The sequence below is a fragment of the Mustela nivalis genome (genome assembly GCF_964662115.1).
Source record: "Mustela nivalis genome assembly, chromosome: 1".
Taxonomy (NCBI): domain Eukaryota; kingdom Metazoa; phylum Chordata; class Mammalia; order Carnivora; family Mustelidae; genus Mustela; species Mustela nivalis.
The window spans coordinates 156,094,223-156,118,884 of NC_139020.1; the positions used below are offsets into that span (position 1 = coordinate 156,094,223).

Consider the following 24,662-nt stretch of genomic DNA (forward strand, 5'->3'; position numbering starts at 1 on the left):
TTCATACATTATAAATTTGACAAGGTAATGCATTAAATTTCACAATCATATGTATTTTTGCTTATGTTTTAAAGATTTATTTATTCACTTTAGAGAGAGAGAGTGAATGTGAGGAGGGACAGAGGGAGAGGGAGAAAGAAACTTTAGCAGACTCCTTACTGAACACAGAGCCAGACATGGGGCTTGATCTCATGACCCTGAAATCATGACCTGACCCAAAGCCAAATGACTCCACCACACAGGGGCCCCAATCATATGTATTTTAAACAATGTAAGAGAAAAAATATTATATTTGCCCAAATATTTATCATTTCTAATGCCCTTTTTACCTCCTTGAAATCTGTGTTTTCCCTTAGTACCCTCATTCATAGCAGCACATCTGATGGACAAATTCTTAGTTTTGTCTTAATTGAAATGTCTTTATTTTGCCAAAATTCCTGAAGGATATTTTTGCTGGATACAAAATTCCAGGTTAGCTGGGTTTATTCTCCCTCCCTTGCAGCACTTTAAAAGCATTTTCCACTATCATCTGGCCACTATGGCTTCAGATGAGAGGTATGCTATATTTCAGATCATTCTCTTATTTGTAACTTGGCATTTTTCTCTGCTGCACCCAAGTTTTCTACTTTCTCTGATTTTTGGAAGTTTGACTATAACATGCTTAAGCATGGTTTTCTTTTTGTTTATCCTGTTCAGAGTTTGCTGAGATTCCAAATCTTTAAATTTATGTCTTTCATCAAAATGAGGAAGTTTTCAGCCATTACGGGAGAGTTAAACTGTTGGGAGGCTACCCCACCATTCCAGAATCAGAATTTCTAAACTATAGTGGTTTAGAAGCTAAAGACTGCCAGAGCTATCTTGAGAAGTCATTCCACATGGCAAGTGGAAGTCAGAATCTCTGGGAACTGAATACAGAAATACCAAGAAGTCTCAATTAAGACTCTATACAGTATGTCTCAAGAGGTGACATCAAGCATCTTTGTCAGCAAATATAAAGAGTGTACTGTAAGGATTTGAGCTTTGTATTGGGTTAGTGGATCCTAGCTGCCTGTGAAGATATCCAGAAACAGCTAGAAACGTAGAAACTGGTGAGTTATCTGCCTGAGAGCATTTGTTAATTAAGCTTGCTAGTGATGACCTCTCCTCCACAAGGTGTGTCTGGTGGCTGTGTGAGCCTGCAGGGATCTTGGATATGTGCTGATAGATGGTTCTGATTGTAAAAACAAAGGGCCATCTCTCTCTCTCTTTCTCGTCTCAAGATTTTATTTATTTGAGAGAGAGAGAGAAAGTACATGAGCAGGGGGAATGGCAGAAGAAGAGTGAGAGTTCTTGGATCAGAAGAATAATCATTGTTAAAATGTCTATACTGCCTAGAGCAATCTATACTTTTAATGCCATTCTGATCAAAATTCCACCGGTATTTCTCAAAGAGTTGGAGCAAATAATCCAAAAATTTGTATGGAATCAGAAGAGACCCCAAATTGCTAAGGAAATGTTGAATAACAAAAATAAAACTGGTGGTATCACGTTACCTGATTGCAAGGTTTACTACAAAGCTGTGATCACCAAGACAGCATGGTACTGGCATAAAAACAGACACATAGACCAGTGGAACAGAGTAGAGAGCCCAGATATGGACCCTCAATTCTATGGTCAAATAATCTTCGACAAAGCAGAAAAAAATACACAGTGGAAAAAGACAGTCTTTTCAATAAATGGTGCTGGGAAAACTGGACAGCTCTATGCAGAAGAATGAAACTCGACCATTCTCTTACACCGTACACAAAGATAAACTCAAAATGGATAAAAGACCTCAACGTGAGACAGGAATCCATCAGAATCCTAGAGGAGAACATAGGCAGTAACCTCTTCAATATCAGCCACAGCAACTTCTTTCAAGATATGTCTCCCAAGGCAAAGGAAACAAAAGTGAAAATGAACTTTTGGGTCTTCATCAAGATCAAAAGCTTCTGCACAGCAAAGGAAACAGTCAACAAAACAAGAGGAAACCCACAGAATGGGAGAAGATATTTGCAAATGGCCGAACAGAGTAAAGGTTGATATCCAGGATCTATGAAGAACTCCTCAAACTCAATACACACAAAACAGACAATCATATCAAAAAATGGGCAGAAGATATGAACAGACACTACTCCAATGAAGACATACAAATGGCTACCAGACACATGAAAAAATGTTCATCATCACTAGCCATCAGGGAGATTCAAATTAAAACCACATTGAGAGACCACTTTACACCAGTTAGAATGGCCAAAATTAACAAGACAGGAAACAGCATGTGTTGGAGGGGATGTGGAGAAAGGGGAACCCTCTTACACTGTTGGTGGGAATGCAAGTTGATGCAGCCACTTTGGAGAACAGTGTGGAGATTCCTCAAGAAATTAAAAATAGAGCTTCCCTATGACCCTACAATTGCACTACTAGGTATTCACCCCAAAGATACAGGTGTAGTGGAAAGAAGGGCTATCTTACCCCAATGTTTATAGCAGCAATGGCCACAATCGCCAAACTGTTGAAAGAACCAAGATGCCCTTCAATGGATGAATGGACAAGGAAGATGTGGTCTATATACACTATGGAGTATTATGCCTCCATCAGAAAGGATGAATACCCAACTTTTGTAGCAACATTGACGGGACTGGAAGAGATTATGCTGAGTGAAATAAGTCAAGCAGAGAGAGTCAATTATCATATGGTTTCACTTATTTGTGGAGCATAACAAATAACATGGAGGACATGGGGAGATGGAGAGGAGAAGGGAGTTGAGGGAAATTGGAAGGGGAGGTGAACCATGAGAGACTATGGACTCTGAAAAAGAACTTGAGGGTCTTGAAGGGGTGGGGGGTGGGAGGTTGGGGGAACAAGGTGGTGGGTATTAGGGAGGGCATATATTGCATGGAGCACTGGGTGTGGTGCAAAAACAATGAATACTGTTATGCTGAAAAGAAATTAAAAATGAAAGAAAGAAAGAGAGAGAAAGAAAGAAAGAAAGGAAGAAGAGGGAGAAGCAGGCAGGGAGCCTGATGTGAGGTTAGATCCAAGGATCTGGAGATCATGACCTGACCTGAAGGGAGATGCTTAACTGACTGAGCCACCCAGGTGCCCACACCCCTTTTTTCCCCATAAGACTTTACTAGCACAGATTCAGCCTCAAGATTCAGGGTCTCATCCACCTGAGCCATGAACTACTGAACAGAGGTTTGTGTGCACTTGGTACTGATTTTCTCTCTTCTTTCTTCTGAATTGATAAACTGAATTAAATTAAGTGTGAGAAGTTAATATGGTATGACTTGTGGGCATAAATTAGCTCTATCTGAATTAAGGATAATGCCTTCTTATGTCAGAAAAAATAGTGATCAAAGATGGTAGACTAAATATTTCAAGACATTCATACTCTGGACTCTGGGAACCAAACTCAGCATTTCAGAGGGACAGGGTGGGGGGTGGGGGGTGGGGGTGGGGATAGGGTAACAGGGTAATGGGTATTAAAGAGGGCACGTGTGGTGATGAGCATTGGGTGTTATATGCAGCTAATGAATTGTTGAACACTACACAAAAACTAATGATGTACTGTATGCTGCTAGCTAATTGAATGTAATAAAAAATAATTTTAAAAAAGAGAATTCTATGCATTAACCTCTTTGTAGGGCCTTAATGTCTTTGGAGGCAACTCTGAAGAAATTAAGAGGTGTGACATTATCCTGGGCCCATTTTAAAGGAAATTAATGCCACTGAAGAGACTGTCCTTTGTAGCCTGTTTACCAGGAAGTGTCCTGAGATGGAAGTCTTGGTGAAGCTAACCCAAAGAGTGCTAAGCATTGTTGGATAAACACACGAGGTTAAATTGAGGTTTGTCAAGACACCTAGGTGGCTCAGTCAGTTAAGTGTCTGCCTTCAGCTCAGGTCATCATTCCAGGGCCCTGGGATCAAGTCCTTCATCGGGTTCCTTGCTCAGCAGGGAACCTGCTTCTTCTTTTGCCTGCTGCTCCCCTTGCTTGTGCTCTTTCTGTTCTCTTTCTCTGACAAATAAATAAAGTCTTTAAAAAAAATTGAGGTTTGTTGAGCAAAAGTGGGGGGGGGGAGAAAGGGGCAAACCAAGAAACAGACTCTTGACTCTAGAGAACAAATTGATGGTTCTCGGAGGGGAGGTGGGTAGGGGATGGGTGAAATTGGTGATGGGATTCAGGAGGGCACTTGTTGTGATAGGCACTGGGTATTGTATGGAAGTGTTGAACTGCAGGTGTTGTATACCTGAAACTAAAACTACATTGTATGCTAACTAGAATTTAAATAAAAGCTTAAAAAATTTAAAAAAGAATTCTAGAAAAAAAGGACTCATTTTTCCTGAGATTTACTTTATTTTATTTTGTGTTATCTTATTTATTTTTATAAAAACAGTACTTATTCAATCATTTTCTTTTCTTTAAAAAAAGTTATTTATTTATTTATTTGTGAGAGTTATTTATTTACTTATTTGAGAGGGAGAAAGCATGAGTTAGGGGTAGGGCACAGGGAAAGGGAGAGAATCAATCCCAAGCAGACTCACAGCCAAGCATGGAACCTGACGTGGGGCTTGATCCCATGATCCTGAGACCTCAACCTGAGCTGAAACCTAGATTTGGATGCTCAACCGACTGAGCTATTTAGGTGTCCCTCTTCTGAGTTTTTAGTGCTTATTGGAAATCCAACAAATCAAGCAAGTTCCTGCTATTAAACTAGATCATCTATCAGAGAGCCACAGCTTTTCTTCTGTAAACTATTTACACCAATAGGGAAATCAATGGTGTGTGACCCAGACTCTCTACCTATGATTCATCAAGAATGAATTTTAGTTAACAGATTAAATGTTACACTGTCTCTGGAAAATTAGGACATTCAGTTCAGATTCTACTTAGAGTTGTGTGAGTTTTAATTCAGGAAACAGAACATTTTCTTTTGCTTTCAATGTGTAAGAACTCTAGAAAGGAGTTTGCGTTCAAAAACACTGCAGTTACCAAGAACAGAACCTGAGGGCATTTTTGTCTATGACCAGAGCATATTGGCCATCGGGCTAGAGAATCAGGACACTGAAAACTCTAATAAACTTTTGGTTTTTATAAAATGAAGATTCCACCCTGAGAATTTTCTGTTCTGGTAATAGAGCCTAAATAATTCAGACCAACTTCTCATTAAGAACACTGGGTAAATAGAAAAAAAAGTATCGTTAAAGAATTTGCTTGGAGGGACCAATGAATTAACAAGATAGTGAAGAATTATAAGTCCAGGGATCTGGGAGAACAGAACACAGAGAAGTGAACTGAGCATCTCGGACCACTTTTCCATAGGACTAGCACCATGGGAGCAGAACCTATTAATTAATTTTCAACTGACCTGAGGGCAATGGGTGAAAGCTGCGCACCCAACATCTTTCTCACTCAATCCTTTCTGATTCCTTTGGAGAGCTTTCTATCCATGCCATGTACAACTGGTAGGCATTTTAATCATGATTCCCAACAGGGTATGCATATGGCCCAAACTGAGAGCAATCAAATAAAAGGCCACCAGGGAGAACAATATTAAGATAAATAATAAGGTGAGAATTGTGAAATGTGAAGTCCAACTCATAGACTTATCTAGGGGTTGGATACTAGGAAGAGAGTTGCATGATGTGTGATCAGTCAGATCAGGACTGCTGGCATCATGGAACCCAAGAGAAGGAAGTATATCATGAAAACTAGAGAGGTCAGATTACAATAAGGTATCATTATATAGGAGGTTGTTGGTGATTCCTGATAGGAGAAATTTCAGAAAATGGTAGGGAAAAAGCCAGATTGGAGTAGGAGGAGACAAACCAGGTAATAAGGAAATGGAAATACTGTATAGACAATTTGTGATTTAGTTTTGAAGGGGGTATAAAATGTGGCCCTCTCTGGAGGTAGATTAAAAAGTCAAGGGAGTGTTTGTTCTGTGCTGTTTTGCTTAAGATGAAAGATATTCAGGCATGTTTTTATGACCTCTCTGAAGGTGAATCTATTTTTATTATACACGAAACCAGCTTTTGTCCTAGTTTAACTTCTAATTCTTACATTGTTTTCTATGACCAACTGCTGACCTCAGTTGTTGACAGTAAATAAGTTTGTAAGACCTGCCTTTAGACATAAATACATGGGAGCTATAGACCTGTCATGAGGTGCATCCTATGTCACTAGTCTAATTGCAGTGGGCCATGCTAAGGTCTTACAGTTGTCTAATGACAGGATCTTGCTCTTGAAGGCTAATGAAACCAGACAGAACTTTAACTTCCCTGCGGAAGCTTATGTTATACAGGTCTCAAATTCACTTTCAAAACTGTAAAAAATATATGTAGAGAGAAACAATCCCAAAGTGTCCTTCCACCAGTCTCCTGAGAGTGTAATGTGTGTGATCCCATTCTTTAGACAATGATCATGTTTGGGATATAAATAACATTGAATTTTTGGACTTTAAATCTGGCATTTGGACCTTATAATTGGGAAAAATCTCTGATGTACATTATGAGCTCCTAAATGGTCAGTTGGCTGGAATCCTTAGCCAGCAGTGTATATAGGGGAAGGGAGATTTAACATTCAGTTTTCTAATTTCTTAATCACATAATTGATCCCAAAAGGCTCCCTTTCAGTCTGAGCACCAACTCAGAATCTAGGCAAAGTTGTGGACTAAGCAATTAGTATATAATGCTTATTTATGATCCCTTTTTTAGGGATGTGCCAAGAAAGAGCAAAATATGTGAGCAGAAAAACAAAAACAAAATCAAAGGGTAAATTAAGGTGAAGTAATCAAGTTTTAAAGCTTTCTAAAACTTCTTTTAAAGAAGAACAAATAGGTTAGTATTTTAAGCAGTGATCAAACATCAGATTCAAACCTAAGTGACTAAATATAGCATGTGAAGACCTTTCACAGCAAAAGCAAAGTTACAAGTTTATTATCTCCTTGAAATCTTAATTCCAAAGTCCTTGTGATGGTCTGCAAATACCCACAGATATAAAATTACTTGAAATAGATTGGTGTCCTCGTCTCAGATGAGCCACCTAATGGAAGTACAGCTGACATTACTAAAACAGGCAATACTTTCCACAGGGTATTAAACATCTGGCTTAAGACTTACAAATCTATGAAACTCCCAGATTGCTATTTCTGAAAGTGCTTGGCTCCTGACTACATTTGGCATGCAGGCTGGGGGTGGGGTGGGGAGCAGGGAATAAATCTATATTAGAACAAAGCATCTTTTTGAAAATTTTCCATTTTATTTAGAACTTCCTGTTTTCTTGTGAATTATCCAGGTTATTGCTTTTTTTCCTTAAGAGCTTTACCCTCACAAGAGAGATGCAAATAAGCATGCATGTATACACATATACACATGTAAAGTAGATAAATTTATTTCTTTTAGAATGATCAATAATAAATTTTTTGTAGTTTTCCCTTCTTAAAATGCAAATTGTGATGAAAAACTGTGCAACATTAAGTTGGTAACATAGGACCCATTTCATCATGGAAGTGGTAATGATTTGTCATCACTGGAATAGGTTCTTATTTAGAGAATGGATTTGCCTTCTCTGCTGGCACCCCCACCCCCACCCACAGATTTATCAAATGCCTTAGAACCCATCAAGTATCCCATACAACATAGATTCAGGCTGAGCAACCAATTGCACAGCATGAAAATTATGACACTTGGCTCTCACCTCTGGAATTCTCAGGACTCCCCACATAGTCCATCACTGAGAAGGAGCTGGCCACTTAAAATGGTTATGTTGCTAAATGGAAAACAAACCCCTGCATGGTCAGGGTGCTCAGAATGTGTTATATATATTCTCAACCCACAGCAGGTATACAGAACTTGAGAACAAGGTAGTAGTGATCCCTCTCAATATTACTCTTAATAGCCCATGGGTAGTTTTTGCTTTCCACCCCAGAACCCTGGGATTTCTTGATCTAAAGGGCTTATTCCTATGGGAGGGATCCTTCTACTGGGAGACAAAGAATGGCCCTATCAAATCTGAAACATGGGCAGCCCCCAGCCAGGTTGGCTTCCTCATACCACTGAAACAACAGGCAAAGCAGTCATTGAAAAGGGGTTAATAACTGTCTGGGGTGATTGGTCCTGATAAGTAATGGGCAATTGGGTTTCTTTTATTTTTTTTAAATTTATTTATTTTCAGAAAAACAGTATTCATTTTTTTTCACCACACCCAGTGCTCCATGCAATCCATGCCCTCTATAATACCCACCACCTGCTACCCCAACCTCCCAACCCCCCGCAACTTCAAACCCCTCAGATTGTTTTTCAGAGTCCATAGTCTCTCGTGATTCACCTCCCCTTCCAATTTACCCCAACTCCCTTCTCCTCTCTAACACCCCTTGTCCTCCATGCTATTTGTTATGCTCCACAAATAAGTGAAACAATATGATAATTGACTCTCTGGGTTTCTGCTATGAAATGGTTTGGAAGTAGTTTCTTGCCGTGATTAATTTCTAAGTTACCTTGCCATTTCCTGTTTGGATTCCTAGCATTTCCATCACCTGTGTAGTCAATTTCCCCCATTAAATTCCCTCTGTTTTACATATTTAGAGTGGTACCTTAAGACCTTGATTGATACAGGTGTTGGTATCAGGAGTGGTCCCATGAAAAATCCCTCAGGGTAAGATTCTAAGATTGATTTCTCATTTGTCTGAGCACAATTTTAGGGTTCTCTTCCTTAACAGATAGAAAATGGAGTACTAGTATCTTTGGAATGTTCACATTCTTCCTCTGCAGTAGAACCTCTGTATATTATCTGAGCCCATTGCCACCCAGAACAACTGTTAGTCCTGGCCTACCTGACTTGCACTATGCATACTCATGTGACTTAAGACTGGCCAGTGGAATATAAACATAAGTAGTGTGTGTGATGAGCTACCTTTGAAAGGAGAGGCTTTCACTTCCCTTACCCTTTTCTCTTTTCAGCTGTCTGGAATATAAAGATAGAAACTGAAACTCCAACAGATATCTTGGATTGTCCTTTAGGACAGCAGAAAAGAAAGAAAGCTTGAAGGATCCTTGGTCTCTGATGAATTTAAAGAACTTTGTTATCAGCCCAAAGGCTGGATAAAACGAGTGATGTTGTCAGTGGCTTGAGGGAGGCCAGGGGCTCCTTCCCAGAAATAAACAATATCCAACATCTTAACTTGAATCCATGAGGACACAGAATGAAGGACACAAGGAGGTCTCTTCTGTCCTATGGAAGATAGATTTCTAAACTTCCTCTTAAGCCCATTTGCCACATTGTGAAGTAGATAGAAGGGAGGAATTTCTGTGATAAAGAGTTGATCTTCAAATTCCCTGAATATGTACCCCCAAAAGACTCAGAGACCAAAATAAAATGATTTAAACCAGAAGGGACTGAGATACCATCCCCTGGGGGAAAATTCAATTTTTTTTCCCTTGTAACCCAGTGGGTGGGGACATAAAGGGGACATCAGATCAGTCATAGGAAATAAAGAAGCAGAATCCTCTGTGAATATGTGGGTATTCATATGGTGGGTGTAAACATCTGGTCAAACTGAGTTTTATATTGCTGACTTGGTAGAATGCTGCAGTCATAGCTAGGAAGGAATTATACTTGCTAAAATCAGAAAATTCACAGATCATAGTATGGCTGAAGTTGTCAAGCAGAGCAAGCTTGTCATTTCTTGTATCAGGAGAGTCTATGTTGCAAACAAAATTCTGAAGTGATGAAACAACAGAGGCTTTGATGAGCTTTACATATAGGAAGAATTCATATACCCTGCAGGGATCTCTGCCAATACCAGAACTCTGTAAACAAGTTGTAGAAACTTCAGAAAATGCCACAGCCCAAGCCCTGATAAAACCAAGATCCTGAGCCTTGCTGACAAATGCCAATCTTCTCCCATTGAAGCCCAAGTTCCATGAGAGCAGGGACAGTGCCTGCTTTTGTTGACCATGGGTGCCCAGTGCTCAGAACAAGGCCTGGCAAGTAGTAGCTGCTCAGTAAATATATAATGAGTATATGAATGAGTCCATAAATTTTTATTTTTAAAACTTTCTACTGTAAGGAGATGGCACATTGATATTTGGAAGGAAAGAATTAAAATTTTTAAAAAGGTAAATATGAACTGTAGTACTTAAAAAAAAATTCCCTATTGATATCTCTAAAACACTGGAAGATAATGAAGAAAAGCTATATACATTGGAGGAAGAAAATTGTGACTTAAGCAGGGAAATATGAGGGACTCAAGGGCTTCTAGGATGCAGGGACCCAGAACTACAACAGAGGTAAGGTGGGTGAGTCATAGGCAAGGATGGGCACCATGATGTCCTATTAACTTTTAATTTCTCCCAAATATTTGGAGTGGCCACTAGAGACAAAGCACTGCTCTGGGCATTTTATTTCTGCATATCCTTTAATCCTCACATTAATCCTGTTAGATAGGAATGATTCCTATTAAACAAGATCAGAGAGGTTAAACAACTTGCCCAAAGTCACACAGCTGAAGGTAGTGAGAGTTGATCCAAGCTGAGTGACCCACAAGCTTGGGCTTACATGTCTAGCCTCACCTGGAACACCTGCTCAGGGAGCACAGTTCTGTTCACTAGCTATCTCTGTTCCTCTCTCACCCCAGGCTCTAGCTAACTTATTTCATTTAGTATTATACTCTCTATATGTATCCGTGTTTTTGCAAATGGCAACATTCTTTTTATGGCTGAGTAATATTCCATTGTACCACATCTTTATCCATTTATCAACTGAGGAACACTTGGGCTGCTTCTGTAACTTGGCTACTGTAAATAATGCTGTAGTAAAAAAAATCTGTATGTATGACTCATAAGAACATGAAATAATTTGGCTACTGTAAATAATGCTGTAGTAAAAAAAATCTATGACTCATAAGCACATGAAATAATGTTCAACATTAAATATCAGGGAAATGCAAATCAAAAACCACAATGAGATACCACTTTACACATATTTGAATGGCTATAATAAAAAAGACATACAATGTAAAAAGTGTGGTGAGGATGTAAAAAATTGGAAAGTTCATACACTGCTGGTAGAAAGGTAATATGGTACAGACAACTTAAGAAAACAATTTGGCGATTCCTCAAATGGATAAACAGAGTTACCATATTACCTAGTGATTCCATTCCTAAGTATATATCCCAGAAAAATGAAAACATGTCCACATGAAAACTTGTACAGGATGCTCATAGTGGTATTATTTGTAATAGCAAAGTGGGAACGATCCAATGTGTCTCAACTAATAAATGGATAAATGAAATGTGGTATATCCATACCATGGAATATTATCTGACAATAAAAAGGAATTAAGTAATGATGCCTGCTACAACATGAATGATCCTCAAAAATTAAGTTGAGTGAAGAAGCCAAGCATAGCAGACCAAATGTGGTAGGATTCCATTTACACAAAATGTCCAGAAGAGACAAATCTATAGTTAAAGAAAGTAGATTAGTGGTTGGCAAGGGATGGGGTTGGGGGTGGACACTAGGATTGACAACCAGATGGTGCAGCACAATGAAAACTAGGGCAGAAATCTATACTGATACACTGATGAGGGATTGGCAGGAGGCCCAGAAGAGAAAGTTGCCATTACACAATCACATGTCAATTACGTCCAGATTTTCAACTTTATTACTATAGTAATGTTTTGTTGCTAACAAAATATATTTCTTATCCTATTCTTGTTATAATTCTGAATGTTGTATATCTAGTTGGGCTTTCTTTATAATAGTAAATAACACTTATTAACTACTTACTATATTTTGGCAGTGTTTCTTGGTAACTAAGAGGACAAGACTCTGGAGCACCATGAACTGAGTTAACACCTAGCCTCACCACTTGCTATGTGACCCTCAGGAGAGGTATGCACACTGCGATGAGTTATCCAAACCTGCCCTGGTTTTTGTTTATCTGTAAAATGGGAATAGTAGCACTGATATCATTGGGCTTTTGTGTAGTGCTGAGAACAATGTTGGTGGGTAAGTTAGTAAGTTAGTAACTGTCAGCTATTTTTCTTTCTTTATTAACTGTCAAAAAATTTAGTTCTGTTTATTGTTATCCTGTCAGCCCCCAATAAACCAGTACATGGCCTAATTTAACAGTTCTATTTTATCGTTTCATTAAAAATATATATATTCTTTATTTTTAATAGCATTTTTAGGCTCATGGAAAACTATAATGGGAAGTACAGAGTTTCCATATTGGCCCCTACAACACACACAATGTTTCCCTTATTATTAACATTTTGTGTTAGTGTGGTACATTTGATACAACTGATGACTCAAGATTGAAATACTATTTTAAAAGCCCATAGCTTATATTACAGTTCATTTTTTGTATTGTACATAAATTAGGTTTTGACAAATACACAATTGTTCATATTCACCATTAAAATAGCATATATAATAGTTTCATTGCCATAAAAATCCCCTGTGCTCTGCCTATTCATCTGTCTCTTCCCCAAGAACCACTGGCAATCACTGATCTTTTTACTCCAGACTTTTGCCTTTTCTAGAATTTCATATAGCAAGAATCATACAGTATGTAGGCTTTCCAGATAATCTTCTTTCACTCACTAATATGCATTTAAATTTCTTCCATGTCTTTTTGTGGCTTGATAGCTCATTTCCTTTTATCCATGAATAATATTTGATTGTCTGGATGTACCAATTTGTCCATTAACCTGCTAAATTACATCTTGGTTGCTTTGAAGTTTTGGCAATTATGAATAAATCTCCTATAAACATTCATGTGCAAGTGTCTGTGTGAACATATGTTTTCAGCTTATTGGGGTAAATACCAAAAAGCATTGATTGTTGGATTGTATGATAAGAGCATGCTTAATTTTCTAAGAAACTGCCAAAGTGTCTTCCAAACTGGCTATCCATTATGAATACCCATCAGTAATCAATGAGAGTTCCTGTTGCTCCATATCCTTACTGACATTTACTGTTGTCAGCATTTTGGATTTTGGCCATTCTAATAGGTATATAATAGTATCTAACTGTTGTCTTATTTGCAACTCCCTGATGACATATGATATTGAATATCTTTTCATGTGCTTATTTGCCATCTGTATATCTTTTTTGGGTAACACTTCTGTTCAGTTCTGTTGCCCCTTTTTTTTTCAGTTGGGTTGTTCATTTTCTTACTGCTGAGTTTTAAGCCTTCTTTGTATGTTTTGAATACCAGCCCTTTATTAGATATGTGTTTTGCAAAGATTTTTTCCCAGTCTCTGGCTTGTCCTTCCATTCTTTTAATATATTTGTTTTTCTAATTCATTAATATTCTCTTTAACCTCAATGTAATTCTCTGCTCTTTTTCAGATTTATTTTAACTTTGTGAGTCCAATGTTTATTAACTTAATTTCTTTATTTGCTTTTGTTTGAACATGAAAATATGTATGCTTCTGCACTTTCTTCTTTGTACACTGTTGGCTAAATCCCATATCTTTTTTTTTTTTTTAACATTTAACAACTTAAAAATAATGATGAGAAGTGATAGAAACATGAAATTTTAAAAGTAAATTAGTATAAAAATGAAAAGAGGGGTGCCTGGGTGGCTCAGAGGGTTAAGCCTCTGCCTTTGGCTCAGGTCATGATCTCAGTGTCCTGGGATCGAGTCCCATATTGGGCTCTCTGCTCGGCAGGGAGCCTGCTTCCCCCCACCCCTGCCTGCCTCTCTGCCTACTTTTGATCTCTCTCTGTCAAATAAATAAAATCTCTAAAAAATGAAAAGAAGATATATGATATATGATGGACAATTATTAAAATTAAATGAGAGGATATGATGCAGTGAGTTGCAAGTGGCTGATGCTTCCCCAAGATTGACTAAGGAGACTGGATAAAATATAAAATCCCATCTGTTTGGAAACCATAGAGAACTGATGAGTTCTCTGGAGGCCACAATTCTGGAAAAGGTGAAAAGAATGCAGATTGGTGAGTAGACATTCTAGAATAGTTCTCTCATCAGAAAACTTGCCAATTCTTGGCTCTAATCAAGGCAGAAGGCTAAGAAAGGAAAAGAACAATTGCTTATATCCAGAGAAGCCAGAAGAAATTCTAACAGCCTCACAAATCTGGAGAGGGAAGATGGAGCTTAGGGTTGCCCAAAAGACCCCAGTGGGAAAAGCTAGTACTTGGAAGTGAGTCTGATGCTGTTGGTTTCCCTGGAGGTATTTGTCAAATTCTTAAACAGTACAGGGAAGAAATATAAGACACTGGGAAGAAAGACAAAGAACAAAGCAGATTTTTTTTATACTTTCATGGTACTGAGAAAATAAAAATTTGAGTTCAAGAAAGCAGAGGAGAGAGGGCTAATAACAACCTTGGAGCTCAGTTAGCAACCCCAAAAGACCACAACCTAGAAGCAGTAGAATCAGAGGTAGATTAACTTGTGCAAAAAGTACAACCCAATCTTGAATGAGCCCAGTCCCTGAGTGGATTAAGGTAATATATTACCTCACTATCTGCTTGTCAGAGGAGAGACTTAGCCTTTACAGAGAATGAAAACTCCACTCAGAGTTGTTACAGTTTGCACACAATATACAGCACTCAATAAGGAATTACAAAGCTTCCCTAAGAAACTGAACCAAGAGAAAAAGCAAACAATAGAAGCAGATTCACAGATGAGACAGTTATTGGAGCTATCAGACAATGACTTCGAAATTTTTATAAATAACATGTTGAAGAAAAAAGATTTTCACAAGAGAACTGCAATATGTAAACAATCAGATAGAAATCTTAGAATTAGAAATGAATGAAATTACCCTGTGACCCAAGAATTCTACTCCTAAACATATACTGAGCAGAAATGCATCTATGTATTCTCTAAAGATCTATATAAGTATACTTTTAGAAGTTTAGTTTATAATAGTCCTAAACTGGAAACTACTCAAATGTCTGTCAATGGATGAATAGACCAGCTCTGATATATGCCTACAGTGGAATAAGAAGGGAAGAACTATCAATATACTAAGCTCTTCTTTCCTCTGTCAAGCCTGTCCCTCTCTGATTTTTCCTCAGAACAAAACTGTTGTCAATATTGACTACCCTGATTCTTGCACATACACTCTAATAGCAAATCAAGTTTGCTCTGCTTCCAAAACATGTTTCTCTTAAAATATCAATTTCTTTTTTAAAAAATTTGAATCCAGCCATTTCTCATGACTCACCAGCCCTCACATTATGATCATCTCCCTCCCAGAGCCTTTAGGTGGTCTTCCTGCTTCTGCATTTATCTGCCTAACCTTCTTCAATGAAAGCTTTCTGGAGTGTACCTCCAATCAACTATGTCACTTGCCCACAGCCATCCAATGATGTCCATCTCACATCGGATCATATCCTGACCTACAGGGCTCCATATAACTTCTCTTCTCTTGTCAGGCTCCAGGGCTACAAGACCCCCAACTCCGCAAATCCCTTTTCAGGAATGTTCTGTGATCTTCTGCTCAGTGTTACCTTTGACTAACAAAGCTTTCTCACTTGGAGGTGTCTGGAAGGTTAATTCCCTCTCCCAGGGGACCAGTGATTAACATAAGACTATAAAATACTGTCTCCTTGACTCAAGGTGGAACATTACTGGGATAAAATATATACTCCAGGGCTGGCTAAGGTTCAGGCCATGGCTTGACTTCATCTGGACTTACATCCTTGCCCAACTACTTCCCCTGCCTCTTTTTGCTTCCCTTTTGCTCTCCTAATCCTCCCACAATAAACCACATGTACCCAAATCCCTTTCTCAGATTCTACTTCTAGTTAATCTAACCTAAGTCACAAAGCTACTGCAGAAGAAGGCACAGTGATTTGGTTGAAGAAAAAGGCTTTGATAGCCAATTTTCTGTGCTGTTTGTAAGGTAGCTTGCCCATTCCTTACAAACTGTCCACTCAGGGCTTACAGATTTGGGAAAACCAAAATCTTGTGTCTTTAATAAGCATACTAGTTAAGTAACAAAATTTTAAACAAAATTGATTAGCATGGGTAAGGGCTAAACTCTCAGACATCATTTCAAGCAGGAAAAAAGTCTTGGCATATGGTCAACTTGAAAAGTTCAGAGTCTGGAAGCTAAGCCATGATAGAGATAAGAGGTCCATAAATCTTATAGCAAAAGTAAGGAGTGGTTTCTTCTTTGAGTAATTTTACATTTAAGGAGGCTTGATGGAAAAGTTCCAGGTAAAAGGCCAAGTGTTTCCAAGAGGAAAGATATAGAGCCTATCTTGATCCCATTCCTGGGGACTGGGGATGTTAATTTCTCAGGCTGCTGCTTGGTGAGGCTGCTTCCAGCAGCCAAGGGAAATCTAGGGAGTTTTCTCATATAGGTGCAGTGATTGTAGTGGTGAGAGATGGGTATGCCAAGTGGTGAAGAGAATTCAGGAGGGCATCAGCAGGATTTATCATATCCTGTCCTCACTAACATCTGTTAAGGGAGTGGGATATCAATCTCTAAGAGAGATAAGAAGCCAGTTTCTTCCATGACACTAAAAAGCAGATAAAGGTCACTCTGCCTTTTACTTCTCTGAGGTTAACTATGAGTTTGGGTCCTTTTATAAATATCCGATCCCTTCTTCTTGGGTTTCCCATCATCAGGAGTGTTCCTCTTTACACCAAAATTTGGACTTGCATAAAGTCCTTATTCTTACCACCCAAAGCATTAACCCAGTGTGAGTTTTATTTCTCACACAAGCATATTTAGAGAACTGTCCCCAGTGAGGATCTCTGGAGACCCCAGACCAAGCAGACTACCCCTCCATGCCCATCTCATGACTTTCTCAGCCATGGCAATGTGACTGTGCAGGAGGTTTGATGTAAATCATGACTTGAGCTGAACTTCTTGGTGAGACCACACTCTCTTTATTTTTTTAATTTATTTTTTATTTATTTTCAGCATAACAGCATTCATTATTTTTTCACCACACGCAGTGCTCCATGCAATCCGTGCCCTCTATAATACCCACCACGTGGTACCCCAGCCTCCCACCCCCCATCACTTCAATCCCCTCAGATTGTTTTTTAGAGTTCATAGGCTCTCATAGTTCACCTCCCCTTCCAATTTCCCCCAACTCCCTTCTCCTCTCTAACTCCCCATGTCCTCCATGCTATTTGTTATGCTCCACAAATAAGTGAAACCATATGATAATTGACTATCTCTGCTTGACTTATTTCACTCAGCATAATCTCTTCCAGTCCCGTCCATGTTGCTACAAAAGTTGGGTATTCATCCTTTCTGATGGAGGCATAGTACTCCATAGTGTATATGGACCACATCTTCCTTATCCATTTGTCCATTGAAGGGCATCTTGGTTCTTTCAACAGTTTGGCGACCATGGCCATTGCTGCTATAAACATTGGGGTACAGATGGCCCTTCTTTTCACTACATCTGTATCTTTGGGGTAAATACCCAGGAGTGCAATTGAAGGATAATAGGGAAGTTCTATTTTTAATTTCTTGAGGAAACTCCACACTGTTCTCCAAAAGAGGCTGCACCAACTTGCATTCCCACCAATAGTGGAAGAGGGTTCCCCTTTCTCCACATCCCCTCCAACACATGCTGTTTCCTGTCTTGTTAATTTTGGCCATTCTAACTGGTGTAAGGTGGTCTCTCAATGTGGTTTTAATTTGAATCTCCCTGATGGCTAGTGATGATGAACATTTTTTCATGTGTCTGGTAGCCATTTGTATGTCTTCATTGGAGAAGTGTCTGTTCATATCTTCTGCCCATTTTTTGATATGATTGTGTATTTTGTGTGTGTTGAGTTTCAGGAGTTCATTATAGATCCTGTATATCAACCTTTTTTCTGTACTGTCATTTGCAAATATTTTCTCCCATTCCGTGGGTTGCCACTTTGTTTTGTTGACTGTTTCCTTTGCTGTGCAGAAGCTTTCGATTTTGATGAAGTCCCAAAAGTTTATTTTCGCTTTTGTTTCCTTTGCCTTGGGAGACATATCTTGAAAGAAGTTGCTGTGGCTGATATCGAAGAGATTACTGCCTATGTTCTCCTCTAGGATTCTGATGGATTCCTGTCTCACGTTGAGGTCTTTTATCCATTTTGAGTTTATCTTTGTGTACGGTGTAAGAGAATGGTCGAGTTTCATTCTTCTGCATAGAGCTGTCCAGTTTTCCCAGCACCATTTATTGAAGAGACTGTCTTTTTTCCACTGTATATTTTTTCCTGTTTTGTCAAAGATTATTTGCTCATAGAGTTGGGGATCCATATCTGGGCTCTCTACTCTGTTCCACTGGTCTATGTGTCTGTTATTATGCCAGTACCATGCTGTCTTGGTGATCACAGCTTTGTAGTAAAGCTTGAAATCTGATTCAATAAGGACATACAAAAATTGTCAAGAATGGATCCTGGTTAAAATTATACAGAGAAATCCTTGGAGTCAAACCATATGGTATAATATATAAAGGTAAAATGCCATCAAATATCACTGATCCCAAGAAACCTCAAAAATGAATCTTTCATCTAGCATAAATGAAACATAGTACAATTCCCAGTGAAAGACATACTTCCCCTGACCCCATTAAATAGCCTGTTTCTGGGCCCCTTAGATTCCCAACTTTGATATCTGTGGGCTAATGGCAACAGAAGAGCTCAGTTTCAACTGTCCCATCTATAGAAAGAAGGCTGATCTCTAGAACATGCAATTTGAAAGTATCTGAATTTAGCACCTTTAAGTTATCAGTGACAAACAGGAAGATCCTGCATCTGGCAGGGGAAAGATTTTCAAAAGTGAAAGGAATTTAATTCCTACAGTCTGAAAAATCTCTAAATAAAAAACTTTGGGAATGGCAAAAAAGTATTTGTGCCTGCTTCATTTGAAAGAATCGGTTTTTGCTTTGTTTTTATGAAAAGATTCATCCTGTAATTAACAAATGTGAAATGGAATTTTAAAACATTTAAATTTCACAAAGTTAAATTAAAATGGTTTAATTTGTATTTCCAAGATTAGAGCAGATTTAATTTCTCGGAGATTGTTGCATAATACCTACTGAGGAAAAAAAAATTATCGAGGTTTAACATCCATCTCAAGCATGCAGCTGGATGAATTTCTACATCTTTATATATCCGTGTGGGCACTACTGAGATCAAGATACAGAACATCAACATCACAGAAGACTTCTCATGCCTCAATATGGTCAACTCTTACTACCCCTACCTTGGCCCCAGAGGTAATTTCTGTTTCAACTTTTATGACTATTTGAATTTCATGAAAATGGAAAATTTTGGTATATACTCTTATATCTGGCTTCTTTCACTCTATGTTATTTCTCTGGGATTCACTCATGTTGTCTCATGTAGCCGTGATTCATTTGTTCTCATTATTCTGTATTATAACAGTGCATGAATAGACCACAATTTCATTATCCATCTACTGTTTTTTGGTAGACTTATGCATTCACTTCTCTTAGACATAGCCCCACTAGTAGAATTGCTGAGTCAGTGGATAGGAAGACATTTAGCTTTATGAGATAATGACAACCAACTCTCTAACATGATTGTGCCAATTACACTGCAGCAAGAAAGTTGTTTCACATTCTTAACAATTCTTGGTTCTAATCAGTCTCTCTAATTTTCCTTATTCCTATAAGCAGAGAGTAGTGTCTTACTGAGGTTTTCCTTTGCATCTCCCTAAATGCCACTAATGTGCTTCTTTTCATATGCTTGATGTTATTTGGATTTCCTACTTTGTAAAGTGGCAGTTCATTATTTTACCCATGTTTTATTGGGTACTTTGCCTTTTTTCTTATTGATTTATGGAAGTTCTTTATATATGTTGGACATGGGAACTCTGTGGGTTATATGCATTGTAACTATCTTCTCCTTATCTGTAGATTGCCTCTTCACTCTTTTATTGATGCTTAATGAAAGCCAATTCATCAATTGCCTTTTCTGTTTAATGGCTTTTTTAAATCTTAAAAATCTTTTTAACTTTTAATTTTGAAATAATCATGGATCCATAGGAAGTTGCAAAAATAATACAGAGAGGGCTCATGTATCCACTGGTTTCTCACAAAGGTAACATCTTACCAAACTGCAGGGTAATAACAAAACCAAGAAATTGACATTGATTCAATTCACTGTGTTTATTCAGATCTCATGTCTTATAGGTACTCATTGTGTGCATGTGTGTGTGCATGTGTGTGTGTGTCATTCTAAGCAATTATTTCTGGTGTGTTGATCATGTAACCATACCACAGTTAAGATACAGAGGTGTTCCACCATCACAAAGATCCCTGGACTACCCATTTATTATTTTTTTCAAATATTTTATTTATTTATTTATTTGAGAGAGTAAGAGAGAGAACATGAGCAGTGGGGAAAGGGAGAAGAAGACTCTTTGTTGAGCAGGAAGCCCAACATGGGGTTCAATCTCAGGACCCTGGGATCATGACCTGAGCCAAAGGCATACACCTAAACAACTGAGCCACCCAGGCACCCTGGGCTAACTCTTAGAGCCAAATTCACCCTTTACTTTTATTCTCTGGCAATCACTAATCTGTTCTCTATCTGTAAATTGTTATTTCAAGGATATTATATAATGGAATCACATAGTATGTAACCTTTAGAGATTGTCTTTTATCACTCAGCACAATGCCCTTGAGATCACTCAAGTTATTAGATATATCAGTGGTTTGTTCCTTTTGGCTCCAGTACCATAGTGTGTTTAACCATTTGTCAATTTAAGGTCATTTGATTTGTTCCCAAATTTCAGCTTTTACAAATAAATCTGTTATGTATATTCATATACAAGTTTTTGTATGGACATAAGCTTTCATTTCTTTGGAGTAAATGCTCATGAGTATGGTTGCTGGGTCATATAGGAAATATGTATTTTGCTTCTTCAGAAACTGCCAATTGTTATTCAGAGTAACTGCATCATTCTACATTCTCACCAGCAATGTTTGAGGGACCAGTTCTCCACATTCTTGCCAGTATTGAGGACTATCCCCCTGATGTGCTTTGTGATACTGTGGTGTGATGTGATGATGAGGCTTTTCCCTCTGGTCCACTAATGTTTTATTTCTTTAGGGATTTATCCCAATCAGTCATTTAAAAACCTAATAGACACAGTCCTGGGGTGTAGAGGTTGGGCACTAGACCTCCATCCTACTCACTGTGAACAGCAGTGGGAAAAAGGTAGGGAACAGGAAGGGTGCTGAAGCAAGACAGCACAGAGCCACTCCTTCCTCCCCTAGGCCCTGGTTGGAGCCCCTGTGGCTGGGGGTGTGAAGGAGATAGAACTCTCCCCAGGCCCTCCTCCCTCCTCAGATAGCCTTCCTGGGGATTCAACCCAATTTTTCTTGCAGGAGACTGAGGCACATAGAGAGGTGGAAGAAGATGTTGGAGAGGCAGAGAGGTGGCACAAATGAAGTCAGAAGTGAGGCGTGGTGAGGCCCTAGTTTGGAAGCTTCTGTCCACTTACCTCATGTCCACCCATGCCATTTTTCTCAATAAAATGTTAGTTGGTGGACTGGACTTGACCCATGGGCCATCGTTTATCTCCTTGTGTTCTAGATTATTTGATCTTTTACTCTTCATTCTCTCTTTATCCTGTTGTGTTGTGTACCTATGCCTACTTGCTTCTTCTATGTGACTGTTCTGCATCATATTACTAATTTATCCTTTTATCTAATGAAGATACTGATTATGCACTGTCCATGTCAGTAACTCTACTTCATATATGTGATACTTAGTTTTTGTCTTTGGAGCTATGACACAATATAATGTTTAAAAACTTTGATGCTAGAATCTGTCTGCCTGAGTTCAGCTACTAGCTCTCTACCAGTTGATCAGTTAGAACTCTAAGACTTTTGAGTAACCATGGGAAGGGATAAAGTTCCTCCAGAATGAATGATATTGGTTTGTCACAAGTATAGTGAATGGGAGCTTGGGGCCATACGGAATGTGTTTCATAAAAATAAAATAATGGGTTCTCTCTTTCCGGACCTGGCTAAGCTGGAGTTGCCATCATGGGAGTCGACATCCGCCACAACAAGGACCAAAGGTTCGGCGCAAGGAGCCCAAGAGCCAAGACATCTACCTGAGGCTATTGGTCAAGTTGTACAGGTTTCTGGCCAGACAAACTAAATCTACCTTTAACCAAGTCGTGTTAAAGAGGTTGTTCATGAGTCGCACCAACCGGCCACCACTGTCCCTCTCCCAGATGATCCAGAAGATGAAACTGCCCAGCCGGGAAAACAAAACCGCTGTGGTTGTAGGGACCATAACCGACGACGTGCGGGTCCAGGAGGTGCCCAAACTGAAGGTGTGCGCGCTGAGGGTGAGCAGCCATGCCCGGAGCCGCATCATCAAAGCTAGAGGCAAGATGCTCACCTTTGACCAATTGGCCCTGGACTCCCGTAAGGGCCGTGGCACCGTCTTGCTCTCTGGGCCACGCAAGGGCCGAGAGGTGTACAGGTATTTTGGCAAGGCTCCCGGAACCCCCATAGCCACACCAAACCCTACGTGAGATCAAAGGGCAGGAAGTTCGATCACGCCAGAGGCCGGAGGGCCAGGCGAAGCTACAAAAACTAACCCCAGATCCTGTGTTGTTTTAATTAAAGATTTTGAATTCTGGAAAATAAAATAAAATAAAATAAAATAAAATAATGTATTGTACTTGCATTGTGCTCTGTGGAACCAATTTAAGACCACGACATCTACGTCTAGTAACCATAATTATGATGTGCCATTTTGGAAAAGCTGAAGTGAACAGTCTTAAATGTAAATCCAGTAGCATTCTACCTTAGTAAAAAGATGAAGTATAAACTTCCTAAAAAGAATATTAAAAGAGCCTTAAAAATGTCCATACCCTTTTGCCCAGTAATTTCATACTACAAACCTTAAAAAAAAAAAAAAAAAGGTATATTTATTTATTTTAAAGAGCAAGAGAGCAGGGGAAGGGTCATAGGGAGAGGGAAAGAATCTCAAGCAGACTGCCTGCTGAGCACAGAGCCTGATGTGGGGATTGATCTCATCACCCCTTAGATCATGACCTGAGTTGAAATCAAGTGTCAGAGACTTAACTGAGCCACACAGGTGACCCTAGAAGCTCTTTAAGCAAATAGTGAGCATGTAAATACAGAGACAAAAAACACATGCCAAGGGTGGTAGAGCAGGGACATAGAAGGAACTTGACCATCTGATGGAAAAATTGAGCAGCTGTATCCACCCCAGACCCCATATCTCCTAACTTATTGTCAGAGAGCTCAAGGTAGTCATAACTTATATAAACCCAAACTTCCAAATACCAAAATATGATAAATAATATTATAGTCCATTTATTAAGCTTAAGATTTTTATAAAATGCATGGCATAGCTTATCAAATGTTTTATGGGGGGAAAGTGAGAGGCACAATTTTACATGCCACATGACTAGAACTACAAATAAAAGACATCTCCTACCAATGTTTATGCTTTGAGATCTTATTTCCTATATTTTGAGTTTCCTTTTTTTGATGTTTCATAATTATGAATATACAAAATAAAAACAAATACTTGTTTTAAAATACATTTTCCAGTGAAATATTGAATCTGGTAGAGATGGACCAGAAATCAAACCTATGCCATAAGTGTATATTAAGTAATGAAATAATGGTGCTGCATGGAGAGGAAGTTCAAATTTCCTGAACTCTTTTAAAATCAGTTTTGTTTAAATGTTAGGAAGATAAAAACACCTATTTGACATTCCTAGTTTCCTATTTTTATTCCTAGTCTTAAAATACTTAGTTACATTATTCAAAAGCCAAAGACTCTAGGCATCCATTAAATGAATGAGATGGGTATTTCCTTTGAGATTCAGTGTCTCTGCAATAAGACTATAAGTTGGCCAAGTTCAGAGTGATTGTATGCACAGTAGAATTACAAGTGTTCTGACTTCAGTAGGATTGGGGAAAATGTTAATAATAAATTATTCTCCTGAGTTTAAAAGAAGGCAATTACCTATAAATTTGAATAATCACAGAAGACTGAGCATGTTGAGATCATTAACAGTGCTTAGACCATGCAAGTAATGTTACCATTTTTAATTTTTTAAATCATATTTAATTTTTAAAAAATATATAAAGAAAGTTCTCATCTCAGTAATTTTGTGCAATAAGGAGTCTAAAGCTTGTCCCATGAAAAACATTAAGAAATGATGGGAAATATAACATCTTTGTTTTCTTTTCAGAGTGGGGAGTGCAAAGGGAGAGGGAGAGAGAATATTAAGCAGGCTCCACACACTGTGGAGTCTGACGTAGAGCTTGATCTCACAACTCTGAGGTCATGACTTGAGCTGAAATTGAGAGTTGTATGCTTAACCAAATGAGCCATAAAGGCACCCCTTCCCTTTATTGGAGGGAAGGAAAGATATCTTTGAATTGCATTACTAGGCATTTTGGAAATTCTTGGGTGTCAAAAACTAAGAGAAAACTGGATACCAGATATATAAGTGCATGTCTTTATTTTTGTGTTCCATAGATGTTTGGTGGTGAGAAGAGTAGTTGGTCCTGCTTAAGGACTGATGTAAAGAATTGGGCTCTAATGGAGAGGTGGGGAAATAAGATAGTCTTTGGCCCCTGAGAAGCAGAACCAAGACGCCAGAATAAAGTAGGATCTTT

General features: G+C 38.6%; 1 pseudogene across 1 annotated transcript; it reads left to right on the forward strand.

Moving 5' to 3' along the window:
• The first annotated feature begins 831 nt into the window (after positions 1–831).
• LOC309872447 (large ribosomal subunit protein eL18-like) lies at positions 832–22,633 on the forward strand (annotated as a pseudogene). The gene is made up of 3 exons (XR_014316654.1): positions 832–1,088; positions 19,005–19,229; positions 22,018–22,633. The product of XR_014316654.1 is annotated as a large ribosomal subunit protein eL18-like (transcript).
• The last annotated feature ends 2,029 nt before the right edge of the window (positions 22,634–24,662 follow it).